We start from the raw sequence: 14,547 nt of genomic DNA on the forward strand, positions 1-14,547 counted from the left end.
CGTTTGCTTATTTTATGTTTTGCAGAGAGACGTCAGTCTCGCTAGTAGTTCCGTGTGGACTTCGACGTTTAGCTTGATACCTCAGCTACGATCTTGTGCCCTCGGCAGGATCTAGTAAATAGTCAGGCTTCTCAGCCTTTTTCATTTGTAGATGTCTGTACTCAGACATGTTGAGCTTCCGCATGTGCTTTGACTTGTATGCTCTTAATGTTGGGACATGAGACCCATGTTTGTAATATCTGGCTCTTCGGAGCCTAATGAATAAATACTCTGAGTCGTAGAGTCTTGTTGTGATGCCATGTTGTATTTGCACATATCGAGCATATTGTGTGTATGATTGAAATGCTTGGTATGTGTGGGATCCGACAATCTAGTTGTCTATCCTTAGCAGCCTCTCTTATGGGGAAATGTAGTCTAGTGCCTCCTTGAGCCATAGTAGTCCGCTACAGCCCGGTTCACCGGAGTCCTGCTAGCCCAGCACTACTGCTCTGGACACCTGACTGGCCGGCATGTGATTCATATCGTTCCTGTGTCTGTCCCTTCGGGGAAATGTCACGCGATGACATCCGGAGTCCTGCCTAGCCTGCTACAGCTCGGGTTCCCGGAGTCCTGTTAGCCCAGTGCTACAGCCCGGATTCGCACGCTGCTGACTGACACGTTCGATGTTGATTCATGTATGCCTGTCCCCATACGTTAGTGCCGCTTTGGGTTCACGACTAGCCATGTCGGCCCGGGTTCTCTGTCATATGGATGCTAGCGACACTGTCATATACGTGAGCCAAAAGGCGCAAACGGTCCCGGGCCATGGTAAGGCGACACCCGTGGGAATACCGTGCGTGAGGCCGCAAAGTGATATGAGGTGTTACAGGCTAGATCGGTGTGACTTGGAATCGGGGTCCCGACAAAGTCCTTCGTGGGCGACGGCCATGGTGGGATAGACAAGGTTGCTTCTTCGTGGACCCTTCGTGGGTGGAGCCCTCCGTGGACTCGCGCAACCATTACCCTTCGTGGGTTGAAGTCTCCATCAAACGTGGATGTACGATAGCACCACCTATCGGAATTACGGATAAAAAAATCTCCGTGTCAGCATCGCGTTTGCTCCCTCAAACTCCTCCCTTTACCTTCATATGCAATTGTTTAACATTCCGCTGCTATGCTCTTAGAATTGCATGTGTAGGTTGTTTGCTTGACTTGTGCTAAGTTGCTAAAATTTTCCAAGAACTAAAATTGGGAAAAGGCTAGATTTTTATTTGGTCAAGTAGTCTAATGACCCCCCTCTAGACATACTTTCAATCCTACAAGTGGTATCAGAGCTTTGGTCTCCATTTGCTTTGATTTCCATAGATTTTGGTGGTCATAGCCTTGGTTTCACAACCTAGGAGAGTATGGCATCTAGCGAGGGAAATTACCACCGTAGAGGTCCTTACTTTGATGGTACAAATTTTGCTTGTTGGAAGCATAAGATGAAAATGCATATTCTTGGACATAACCCCGCCATTTGGGCTATTGTGTGTATTGGCTTGCAAGGTGAATTCTTTGATGGGAGAGAACCAAACTGTGAAGCTACCGCGGAAGAGTTGAAGATGCTACAATACAATGCTCAAGCTTGTGATATTCTCTTCAATGGATTGTGCCCCGAAGAATTCAACAAAATCAGCCGTCTTGAGAATGTAAAGGAAATTTGGGATACTTTGATTGATATGCACGAAGGTACCGACTCCGTCAAGGAATCCAAATTGGATGTGCTTCAAAGTCAACTTGAAAATATAAAATGAAGGATGGTGAAGGTGTCGCTGAAATGTACTCTAGGCTTGCTCTCATCACAAATGAGATTGCCGGCTTAGGAAGTGAAGAGATGACCGACAAATTCATCATCAAGAAGACCCTAAGAGCCTTGGATGGAAAATATGATACCGTGTGCACATTGAGCCAAATGATGCCCAATTACAACGATCTCAAGCCAACGGAAGTCATTGGAAGAATTGTTGCTCATGAGATGTCACTCAAGGATAAGGAAGAGCTTCACAACAAGTCAAGTGGTGCTTACAAAGCCTCGTGTGATGCTCCCACATCATCAAGTGAGAAGCAAACCTTCAATGAAGAATTGAGCCTAATGGTAAAGAACTTCAACAAGTTCTACAAGAGTAGAAGCAAAGAAAGAAGTTCCAAGTCAAGGTCCTACAATGACAAACGATCTTCTAGTCGTGAGCGTAATTGCTACAATTGTGGAAGACCCGGACACTACTCCAATGAGTGTACGGCCCCCTACAAAAGAAGAGAAGATTCTCCCAACAGAAGATGTAGAAGAGAAGAATCACCACCAAGCGAAAGGAGGAGTAGAGATGATCGTTATGAACGAAAACCCTCTCGGAGAAGCAAGGACTCGGAAAGGAAGGAAAAGTCATCAAGGAGCTACACAAAAAGAAGACATCAAGCTCATGTTGGTGAATGGGTATCCAGCTCCGACTCCGACAATCACTATGAAAGAAGTTATCACTCCGACTCCGAATATACTCAAGATGAAGGTGTTGCCAGTCTAGCACTTGTGTCAACCAACTCCTACGACATATTTGACTCACCAAATGAAGGAATTGGAAGATGCTTCATGGCCAAAGATCCAAAGGTAACACATCCCGAGTATGTTGATTTCAATAGTGATGAAGATGATTTGCTAGGTGATGATGATTTACTTGTTGACAACTCTAGTGATGAAAACTATGATGAAACTCAATTAATCATGCTAATCAAGATAAAATGAATGACGATGATAAGAAGGAGATTGAGCGTCTAACTAAAGAACTAAACACTCTTAAGTTAGCTCATGAAACTACCTTGGAAGATCATCGAGAACTTTTAAAGACTCATGATAAGCTATGCTTTGAAAAGCTCAACCTCGAGCAAGAGCATGCGTTTTTAAAGGCAATCAATGATGATCTTCGCAAGAAAAGTTCTTCTTACATTGCCAAGCGTTTACTCCTATCTACTTACATGCCACAAGTTAAATCTAGCAACAAGAACAAGAGAGATGCTTCATCTTGTAGTAATAACAATCATTCTAAATCCAATGTTGTTGCTTCTAGTAGTTCTCTTGATTCCACTAATGATTCTCTTAGCCAAGTTACACTTGAGCAAGAAAATAGCTTATTGAACGGAATTATAGAGAAAGGTGTTTACAAGAGCCTTGCCGGAAGTAAGCAATTTGAAGAAATTGCACGCAAGCAAGGAAGACACCGGAAGAATCAAGGTGTTGGTTTTGAACAAAAGTTCAATGCCAATGGAGTTGAGTAGGAAGAAGATCAATACCCCAAGACGAAGTTTGTTCCTCAACAAGAGAAGTATGATCCTACTTCCTTCAAAGGGACACAAGCTCAAGATGATCTTCCACCACAAGACCACAAGCAAAAAAGGCAAGGACAAGCTTCAAGAGGAAATTGATGCATTTGAAGTAGCACCTAAGGCCTTGGTCAAGTGGGTTCCCAAGACTACATCAAGTTCTACTTCATCAAGTACAGCTACAACTCCAAGGATTCCCATCAAGATGGTGTGGATCCCGAAGAAGAAGAACTAAAGAGTTCTTGAGGGTGACTCCGCCAACATACTTCACTCTTATCATTTTGGCAAGAACAAGTGCAAACAACTTCCATATCTTGCACTAGTTCAAGGAGTCACAAACCCTCTTGTTGGAAAGACAAGGGACAAGGTAACCTAATGCTTTCATGGACATCATCTTGTGTATGCATCACTCTATGTCTATGGATATCCTTGTTTGTTCCTTGTGGGACTAACCCGTGTAGGTATTGAAAGTGCAACTCACTCCAAAGGATTGCTTCGAATGATCTACATCAACATCGAGCATCTACATCTTCAACACCTACATGAAGTCATCATCGACAAAACCCAAGGTTAGTTCATCCCTCTTAGGGGGGATATCACATCTAGGGGGAGCTTTACTCTAATCAGTTGAGTTAAAGCAACTCTAATGGTGTGAACACAACAATGCTTTATGTAAAAGTGGTAACCCCACTTGAGCTTAAACGATGAGTATGACCTATGATCAAATGTTCTCATTTGACTCCTAAGTCAATATACTCATATATAGATGACCTAGTCATCGTCAAATTGCTTGATAGATGCTAGAGTGATTGTGCAAGCTTTGTCACATATTTCATTTGCCATTTTAATTGTGTGAGCATGTTGAATGCATATTTTACTCATTCAAGGACATCCATTTGTTGCTTTCATTGTTTGGCTTTTTCTCTTTTGCCAAATGGATGGACAAGAATGCCTATGAACTCCCTCTAGCTATCTATGCTTTCCTCGTCTCAAACTCTATTCATGCTACATCACAAAGTTGATCAAGTCAGATTCGAACCACTCCATGTGAGGAGCACTCGGAGTTCCCAATTCGTCATAGACTTAAACCTCCAAAACCTCTTTGTGCATCTCCGTCTGACCTCTTTGTGCACCTCCAAAACCTAGATTGCAATGCAAACACTCTATTTCCTTTTCGTAACATTTCGGTCGAACCGAGATGAGCAAATTGGTCCCACCGAGTTTGCCTGACCCACTCTCTGTTAGTCTATTACCGAAATCGGTCTCACCGAGTTTGTGTAATTGGTCTCATCGAGATTACGTTATGCCCTAACCCTAATGAAATCAGTCCCACCGAGTTGACGTGTCGGTCCCACCGAAATACCTAACGGTCACATTATGAACCAAATCGGTCTAACCGAGTTTGGTGATTTGTGTGTAACGGTTAGATTTTGTGTGGAGGCTATATATACCCCTCCACCCACTCTTCATTCGTGGAGAGAGCCATCAGAACATGCCTACACTTCCAACACATATTTTCTGAGAGAGAACCACCTACACTTGTGTTGAGGTCAAGATATTCCATTCCAACCACATAAATCTTGATCTCTAGCCTTCCCCAAGTTGCTTTCCACTCAAATCTTCTTTCCACCAAATCCAAATCCTGTGAGAGAGAGTTGAGTGTTGGGGAGACTATCATTTGAAGCACAAGAGCAAGGAGTTCATCATCAACACACCATTTGTTACTTCTTGGAGAGTGGTGTCTCCTAGATTGGCTAGGTGTCACTTGGGAGCCTCCGACAAGATTGTGGAGTTGAACCAAGGAGTTTGTAAGGGCAAGGAGATCGCCTACTTCGTAAAGATCTACCCTAGTGAGGCAAGTCCTTCGTGGGTGACGGCCATGGTGGGATAGACAAGGTTGCTTCTTCGTGGACCCTTCGTGGGTGGAGCCCTCCGTGGACTCGCGCAACCATTACCCTTCATGGGTTGAAGTCTCCATCAAACATGGATGTACGATAGCACCACCTATCGGAATTACGGATAAAAAATCTCCGTGTCAGCATTGCGTTTGCTCCCTCAAACTCTTCCCTTTACCTTCATAAGCAATTGTTTTACATTCCGCTGCTATACTCTTAGAATTGCGTGTGTAGGTTGTTTGCTTGACTTGTGCTAAGTTGCTAAAATCTACCAAGAACTAAAATTGGGAAAAGGCTAGATTTTTATTTGGTCAAGTAGTCTAATCACCCCCCTCTAGACATACTTTAGATCCTACACATGCGGGCTCGAAACCGAGCGCGTCACCGCACTCGCCGCATCCCCAGGAGCCCGCAGCACCGCACAGCACCTCCTGCCGTGCCTCCTAGCGATGACCCCGAGCTCGCCCGAGCTTCGGAAGCCGCCAACGTCGTCGCCGGCGTCTTTTCCGACCACCCCGAGCCCAACCACCACCACCACTCGACGCGGCAGCTCCCCAGCTACACGTAGATGCCCTCCGCCGCTCGTTTGGTCGCCGGAGCGCGAAACCCGCGCCTCCGCCGCGTTCGACCGTCGCCGGCGACTAAACGCTGGCGATTTGACCCAGTTTGACCCGGGATTTGACCCCCTGGGTCACTGACGTGTGGGTCCAGGCCCTTAACTAATCTAGGTTAGGATTAGTTAGTGTTAATTAACTTAGGTTAGTTAAGTTAGTCACTCACAGGCGGGCCCCACTTGACAGGTTTGACCTGGACCGCCTCTGTTGACTCGCTGACGTCACAGTGATGCAATGCTGACGCAGTAAAGCATTTTCTGGATTTAAGTTTATTCAGGAAATTCCAGAAAATGCTACAAACTTCAAAAAATCATAGAAATTAATCTGTAACTCCAAATGCAAAGATTTATATATGAAAAATGATCAGAAAAATCCAATATATCCATCTGTACTGGTTTCCATGCATGTTAAAGCAACTTAACACTGCTGTTTATATCAAAACATGATAAAGCACTATTTAAATTCATAAGATGAGTTTGGGGTTGAACCTTTGGTTCAAAATGGCTCAAACCCATCTGGTTGTAGTTGCATTAGCCCAACACACTCATTTTGCCATGTCATGTGCATGCATCATATTGTTGCATATCGCCGTGTATTGATTGTGTTACCGGTGTAATCTTTGTGGTAGGTTCTACTCCCGAGGATATTCACGAGTATCCAGTTGAAGGGCAGTACCCCTCGACCACTCTGTCAGGCAAGGAAAACCCCCCTTGTTCATTCCGATACAATCCCACTCTCTCGCTCCTGCTCTCTTTATTTGCATTAGGACAACAACGATTCATCTGTTACATGCTGCGGTAGTTGAACCCCTTTTCCTCTGCATGACCTGTCATTGCCATAGTAAATAGATGAAACCCACTAGCATGAGTAGGAGTTGTTTGAGCCCTGATGTGCCTACTCATTCATGCTTGCTTGTCATGCCTGCTACTGCTTAGAGTTGAGTCAGGTCTGATTCATCGGGGATGAATTGGAATGGTGATGAACATGTCCTACTGTGTGTGAGCTAAGTGTGTGAACACGATTTGCTAAGGTAGTGGTGAGAGGCCATGTAGGAGTACATGGTGGGTTGTCTCATTGAAACCGTCCTCAGGAACTGAGTTCTGTGTTTGTGATCCATGAATAGCTACTACCACGCGTTGGGCCCGAAACCAATGGACCCTCTCGACTTATTAACCACCCCTGTCCTCTGTCCGGGAGTTGCAAGTAGTTTCTGGTGTTTGTAGTATGCTGGAGGTCGTGCGTAGGTCTGACCCGAGGGGTGGGCTGTGATGTGGTAGGCACGTGGCACGGTGTACCGGGCGCCCGTTTGGTGTCTCGGGAACCCTGCACACATCGTTTGGGGCCGTATGTGGAAACCTTGGCCGGACTCTCTGCGGATGGAACCTGAATAGGCGATAAACCTGGACTAGGGACTATTGTGGTTAGTCAGGTCATGGCCGACACCCTCGCTGGGCTTCCGCTTGAAGGTTGCCGAGTACATGTCGTGTAAACGGCGATAAGTGGTGAGAGCGTGTGTGAAGAAGTACACCCCTGCAGGGTTAACATCATCTATTCGAATAGCCGCGTCCGCGGTAAAGGACCTCTGGGTTGCCTATACAGTTCATAGACAAGTGAAAGTGGATACTCTAAAATGCGCAAGATAAGCGTGAGTGCTATGGATGGCGTTCTCGTAGGGAGACGGGAGTGGATCCATAGTAGTGTATTGATATGGTGACTATGTGGACTCGTGTGCGCCACCTCAAAAGAGTTACTTGAAGTCGTAGTTCATGATAGCCACCGAGTCAAAGCTGTCTTGCTGCAGTTAAACTCCACCACCCCCTTTGTTGATACTGATGCATATGTAGATAGTTCTGATGTAAGTCTTGCTGGGTACATTTGTACTCACGTTTGCTTAATTTATGTTTTGCAGAGAGACTTCAGTCTCGCTAGTAGTTCCGCGTGGACTTCGACGTTTAGCTTGTTACCTCAGCTATGATCTTGTGCCCTTGGCAGGGTCTTATAGATAGTCAGGTTTCTCAGCCTTTTTCATTTGTAGTTGTCTGTACTCAGACAAGTTAAGCTTCCGCATGTGCTTGTTGCTTGTATGCTCTGTATGTTGGGTCATGAGACCCATGATTGTAATACTTGGCTCCTCGGAGCCTAATGAATAAATACTTTGAGTCGTAGAGTTTTGTTGTGATGCCATGTTGTATTTACACATATCGAGCATATTGTGTGTATGATTGAAATGCTTGGTATGTGTGGGATCCGACAAACTAGTTGTCTATCCTTGGTAGCCTCTCTTGTGGGGAAATGTAGTCTGGTGCTTCCACTGAGCCATGGTAGTCTGCTACAGCCCGGTTTACCGGAGTCCTGCTAGCCCAGTCACTACTGCTCCGGAACACCCAGACTGGCTGGCATGTGTCCCACTTCGTTCCTGTGTCTGTCCCTTCGGGGAAATGTCATGCGGTCACTTCCGGAGTCCTCCTTACCTGCTACAGCCCGGGTTCCTGGAGTCCTGTTAGCCCAACTGCTATAGCCCGGATTCACTCTCCGATGACCGACACGTTTGTTGCTAGGTCATGTATGGCTGTCCGTGTAAGTTAGTGCCACTTTGGGTTCACGACTATTCATGTCGGCCCGGGTTCTTTGTCATATGGATGCTAGCGACACTATCATATAGGTGAGCCAAAAGGCGCAAGTGGTCCCGGGCCAGGTAAGGTGGCACCCGTGGGAATGCCGTGCGTGAGGCCGCAAAGTGATATGATGTGTTACATGCTAAATCGGTGTGACTTAGGATCGGGGTCCTGACACCGGAGTTGTACCTTGACCTTATGAGAACTAGAACCGGATACTTAATAAAACACACCCTTCCAAGTGCCAGATATAACCCGGTGATCGCTCTCACACAGTGCGACGAGGGGAGGATCGCCGGGTAGGATTATGCTATGCGATGATACTTGGTTAAGTTACCATCTACTCTCTTCTACTGCTTCAAGATGGAGGTTTCCAGAAGCATAGTCTTTGATAGGACTAGCTATCCCCCTCTTATTCTAGCTTTCTGCAGTTCAGTCCACATATACTACCCCTTTCATTGATAAGAATGCATATGTAGTGTAGTTCCTTGCTTGCGAGTACTTTGGATGAGTACTCACGGTTGCTTTGCTCCCGCTTTTCCCCCTTTCTATACCTGGTTGTCGCAACCAGTTGCTGGAGCCTAGGAGCCAGACGCCACTGTCAACGATGACTCCTACTACACTGGAGATGCCTACTACTACGTGCAGGCCGCCGCCGACGACCAGGAGTAGTTTAGGAGGATCCCAGGCAGGAGGCATGCGCCTCTTTCGATCTGTATCCCAGTTTGTGCTAGCCATCTTATGGCACCTTGTTTAACTTCATGTCTGTACTTAGATATTGTTTCTTCCGCTGACTCGTCTATGATCGAGCACTTGTATTCGAGCCCTCGAGGCCCCTGGCTTGTATTATGATGCTTGTATGACTTATTTTATTTTTACAGTTGTGTTGTGATATCTTCCCGTGAGTCCCTGATCTTGATCGTACATGTTTGCGTGTATGATTAGTGTACGATTGAATCGGGGGCGTCACATGATGCTCTTCCGCCATATCCTTCCCTGGCAACTCCAGGCCTCCCCCATGTGGGACTTCAATCCGAAGGAGCCACGGACCTTGAAGCGCTTCTTTGACACCACGCACGAAGACATATGGAAGCAGCTCTTCAAGGCCCAAAAAAGTTGGCCGATGAAGACCGAGGACATTGGACTCCACATCGATAACCCGGCCTCGGTCGTAAGCATAATCTTTTCGAAGACCTATCTGGTCAATACTTCAAATATAATAAAGATTATATTGCCTACTTTCCACATAGGACTTGACGGCAAAGGCGGAGCGGATCAACTGTCCCGCACCGCTGTCTGAGAACCCGGCCACACCCCAGCTAACGGAGATGCTGGTCCCGGCACACTATCAGGCGCCAGAGAAGAAGTCCAAGAAGAAGAAGGGCAAGGAGGCCAAGGGCGGCCCTCGCCACAAGGTTCCTTCGGACATAGTGTCTGGAGAGACCGAAGCCCTCTCTTCCCATGATGAAGACGAGGAAGAAGAGGACGAGGAGGCGGAAAGCGACTCCCCTCGTAAGGGGAGGAAGAAGAAGAGGGCGGCCTTGGAGGACCCGAAGGGGGAGGCGCTCAAGAGAGGGAAGGTGACCCTCCCGGACAGTTCGGACTCAGAGTCCGAACTAGTCCCCAAGAGACCTCCCAGGGTGAAGCCCCTGGACGAATCGTAAGTACTCAGAAAATTACTTGTTTATCTTCGGTTTACTTGCTTTCATTATATAAGTTATTTTGTTATTTGCCTTTCAGCCCTCCTCGCGAGCTCCCGCAAACTCCATTATCGGAGGGAAATTCTCTGCCGCCCGAGATGGCGGAGAGTGACACACCACCACGAGCCCCCTCGCCTATCGCCATGGAGGACACTGAAGTGTCGTCCCGAAGGACCTCTCCTGGCGGAGGGGGGGCGAACGAGGCCGTCGAGAAAGCGCCCGAGGTTAATACCGCGGTCACCGAAGACCTAGTGGAGGCGGCGCCTATGACAACCGACGGTGGGGACCCACAACAATCCGGGCCCTAGCCGAACACCATTCTGAAGACCAACATGGCTCCGGGATCGGATGAGCAGCCCCCTCCGACAGAGGGGGAGGAGCGTTAACTCCGTCGGCAGCCTCCATTAATCCAGAGGCTCCCAACACTCTGGAGGAAGCACTGCAAGGTGCTTCCATTGTGGAGGAGCACCGCACCCTGATGGGTGCGGTTATGGAGAAGGTTCAGTCCGCCAAAAGAAGCCTTGAGTAGCGTATTGACAGGCTTTGAGGTATGCGACGTAATGTTCTAAAAACTTTACAATATTCATATTAAAGAATAAACCTGTACATAGGCAGTAGCCACTGAGGCTCTGTCCGGTTTAGAAAAAACCGGACAAAGGATCCTTATAGTCATCGAGATAGTAACATGCTATGCTACCATTGTAACAGGCCTCCATGTCGGCGGATACCGCCTAGGTCGTAGATGTTTCCGAACTCAATCGGAAGCTTCAAGTGGCTGATGAGGAGCTCGTCCGCATCAACAAGCGGTTCGATGAAACGCAAGGTATGCATACAATGTGAAGAAGGAATTTATTTTCATATCAAAAGCGATATGTATAATGAGAGGTTAACTCACAGAATCCTTTGATTATGATCACAGGTGGCGTAGCTGATGTCGAGACACTCAAAGGCGCCTTTGCCCAAGCCAAGAAGGAAGCGGAGGCAAATAAGGCAGCCGCTGATAAGGCGGCTGCTGAACTAGAGGCCGAACAAGTAGCCTGCCGCCAACATGAAGCTCGGGTGGCCGAAGTCGAGCAGGAGCTGAAGAATGCCATCAGTAAATGCGAAACATTGGAGCAGAAGACTTTGACCCAGTCCTCTGAGTTGCCAAGGCACTCCGTGATGCCAAAGAGGCACGGAGCGAGTCCCGGAGCGCTCGGGAAGAGATCCAGCAAGCGAGGTAGATAATGGCTGGTAAGGCCTTTCTTTTGCAAAGTATTTTTGGAGATCAGGGGTACTCTTTGCTCACACGAGTGCGGAGTTCTCCAGGCGTGTTGACGGATCTTTCGAAGAATGTCGCCGATGCCGCACAGTTCTTCCGAGCCCAGGAGGGGAACTCGACTGAGAAGCTGTTCTGGTCGCAATATCTCGTGCCGAAACACCCGCCGCTTCTGAACGACCAGCTGAACACCTGACAGAGCTGCATAGGGTGGCAGGCCTGGCCATGAAGGACTTAATAGTCCAACTATGGCCGGCCAAGCCGATTCCTAGCAGCTAATTCGGCTTGGTGAAATGGCTTGTCGATGCGCGGCCGCGGATTGATGTTGTAAAGCGCTCGGCCTGCATAGAGGGTGCCCGGATGGCCTTCGCCCGCGTCAAGTTGCAACGGGCGAAGATGAAGGCCACCGAAGTGGCGACCGCAGGTCCGCCCGAAGGCAAAGATCGTCGGAAGCCGGAGAGGTACTTCGACGACATCCTAGAAGGGGCCTGAATAGTAGAGGGCCAATGTTCTAAGGACGTAATATTTGATTAAATGTGTTTGGGTTGTACAAACTATGCTATGAACCCATGCTGTGATATATCTATGCTTGCGCCTTTTGTTTCAAGCGGCTTTTCCTCCTGTGCGGCCGTTTATTGTTATATTTCTGAAAGTTGCCAGTCGTCGGCTTCAGGCCCCATGTAGATGCTACAAGGGTGTTCGACATAACGCCAGATCACGCTTTATCCAACGTCTTGGTCCATAAAGGAGGTGTCTGCGAGGTGAACCAGGCGATCGGACTATGCGGCTTTATGACTTTCACTTAGCCATAGGAGTTTGACTGCTGAGCTAAGTACTAGCCCCTTGTGTGTGTGCGGCTATCCGGACTATGGTGCCTTTTCCACGCGGCTGGACGAAGACCAGCCCCTCGTATAACACAGGGTAAATCGCTAACGATTTGTACTATAATACTAAGTCACTGAATCGCCGACCAGCTCTCGCCTATCATGGCAATCAGTTTCCGGCTTTCTCTACTGGGGTACTTGACTGGACGAACCAGAAATACAATCGCAGTAGTTCTCCCTTTACTACCTTAGCCGAACGAGCGGAACGTAAGGTGGTAAGAATATGAGCCGGGCAACCCAACTATAGACCAAAGACATGTTTCAGAGCCAATGCATATAATGCAATATCCGGGATGCCGAAGAGTTCCCTATAGGTGTTCAGACTTGAAATGTGCAGGGCCGAATACAGCCCCCGGTGTTAAGGCCGGACTAAGGCACGTGTGGCAGTCTGAAGTAGGGATGGAATACAGATGATAACATAAAAATAAAGTGAAGTCCAAACAAAAGTGGGGATCAACTGTTTCCTTTATACCCTGATTAATACGTCGAGCTGTGTTGTTACGGATAACGCGGATGTCGCTTGAAGCTACGTCGGGTTTTCCCCAAAGAGGAAGGGATGATGCAGCACAGCGGCAGTAGGTACTTCCCGCAGATATGAAACCAAGGTTATCGAACCAGTAGGAGAACCAAGCAACACAACGTAAACAGCCCGTGCACACAGATAACAAATCCTCGCAACCCGACGTGTTAAAGGGGTTGTCAATCCCTTCCGGGGTATGGCGCCTCAGGTAGGCAAACGGACGTGCGATAAATTTGTAGTAGATTGATAGATCGAACGCCAAATAAAATAAATAGAAATAAAATGCAGCAAGGTATTTTTGTATTTTTGGTTCAATAGATCTGAAATAAATGCAAAAGAAAAGTATATCACAAAGGCAAATATATGAGAAAGAGACCCGGGGGCCGTAGGTTTCACTAGTGGCTTCTCTCGAGAAAAATAGCAAATGGTGGGTGAACAAATTACTGTTGGGCAATTGATAGAACTTCAAATACTCATGACGATATCTAGGCAATGATCATTACATAGGCATCACGTCCAAGATTAGTAGACCAACTCCTGCCTGCATCTACTACTATTACTCCACACATCGACCGCTATCCAGCATGCATCTAGTGTATTAAGTTCATGGAGAAACGGAGTAATGCAATAAGAATGATCACATGATGTAGACAAGATCTATCTATGTAGAGCTAGACCCCATCGTTTTATCCTTAGTAGCAATGGTACATACGTGTCGGTTCCCTTTCTGTCACTGGGATCAAGCACCGTAAGATCGAACCCACTACAAAGCACCTCTTCCCATTGCAAGATAAATAGATCAAGTTAGCCAAACAAAACCCAAATATCGGAGAAGAAATACGAGGCTATAAGCAATCATGCATAAAAGAGATCAAAGAAACTCAAATACTTTCATGGATATAAAAATATAGATCTGATCATAAACTCAAAGTTCATCGATCCCAACAAACACACCGCAAAAGAGTTACATCATATGGATCTCCAAGAGACCATTGAATTGAGAATTCAGAGAGAGAGAGAGAGAGATGAAGCCATCTAGAAACTAACTATGGACCCGAAGGTCTACAAAGAACTACTCATGCATCATCGGAGAGGCACCAATGGAGGTGGTGAACCCCATCCGAGATGGTGTCTAGATTGGATTTGGTGGTTCTGGACTCTGCGGCAGCTGGATGAATATTTCGTCGACTCCCCTAGGATTTTGGGAATATTGGGGTATTCATATAGCAAAGAGGCGGTCCGGGGGCACCCGAGGTGGGCACAACCCACTAGGGCGCGCCTGGGCCTCCTGGCGCGCCCTCATGGGTTGAGCCCTCCTTGGGGCACCCCCAGGCGCAACCAGGGCCCATTACGTTCCTTCTGGTCCAAAAAAATCTCCGTGAAGATTCGTTGCATTTGGACTCCGTCTGATATTGATTTCCTGCGATGTAAAAAACATGCAGAAAACAGCAACTGGCACTTGGCACTATGCCAATAGGTTAGTACAAAAAAATGATACAAAATGACTATAAAATGATTATAAAAAATCCAAGATTGATAATATAACAGTATGGAACAATAAAAATTATATATACGTTGGAGAAGTATCAAATGCCATGATTATCGAGGCCATTTTACTTGCCCAGAGTTTAAACAAGGGAAAGGTTTACACAGGGCCTAAAAGTAGTGGTTTGAAGATCCCAATGGTGCCCTGCCGCACGTCTGCGCCGTTTCTACTTGGTAGGAGAT

This window comes from Aegilops tauschii, chromosome 4 (genome assembly GCF_002575655.3).
Source record: "Aegilops tauschii subsp. strangulata cultivar AL8/78 chromosome 4, Aet v6.0, whole genome shotgun sequence".
In the NCBI taxonomy this organism is placed as follows: Eukaryota; Viridiplantae; Streptophyta; class Magnoliopsida; order Poales; family Poaceae; genus Aegilops; species Aegilops tauschii.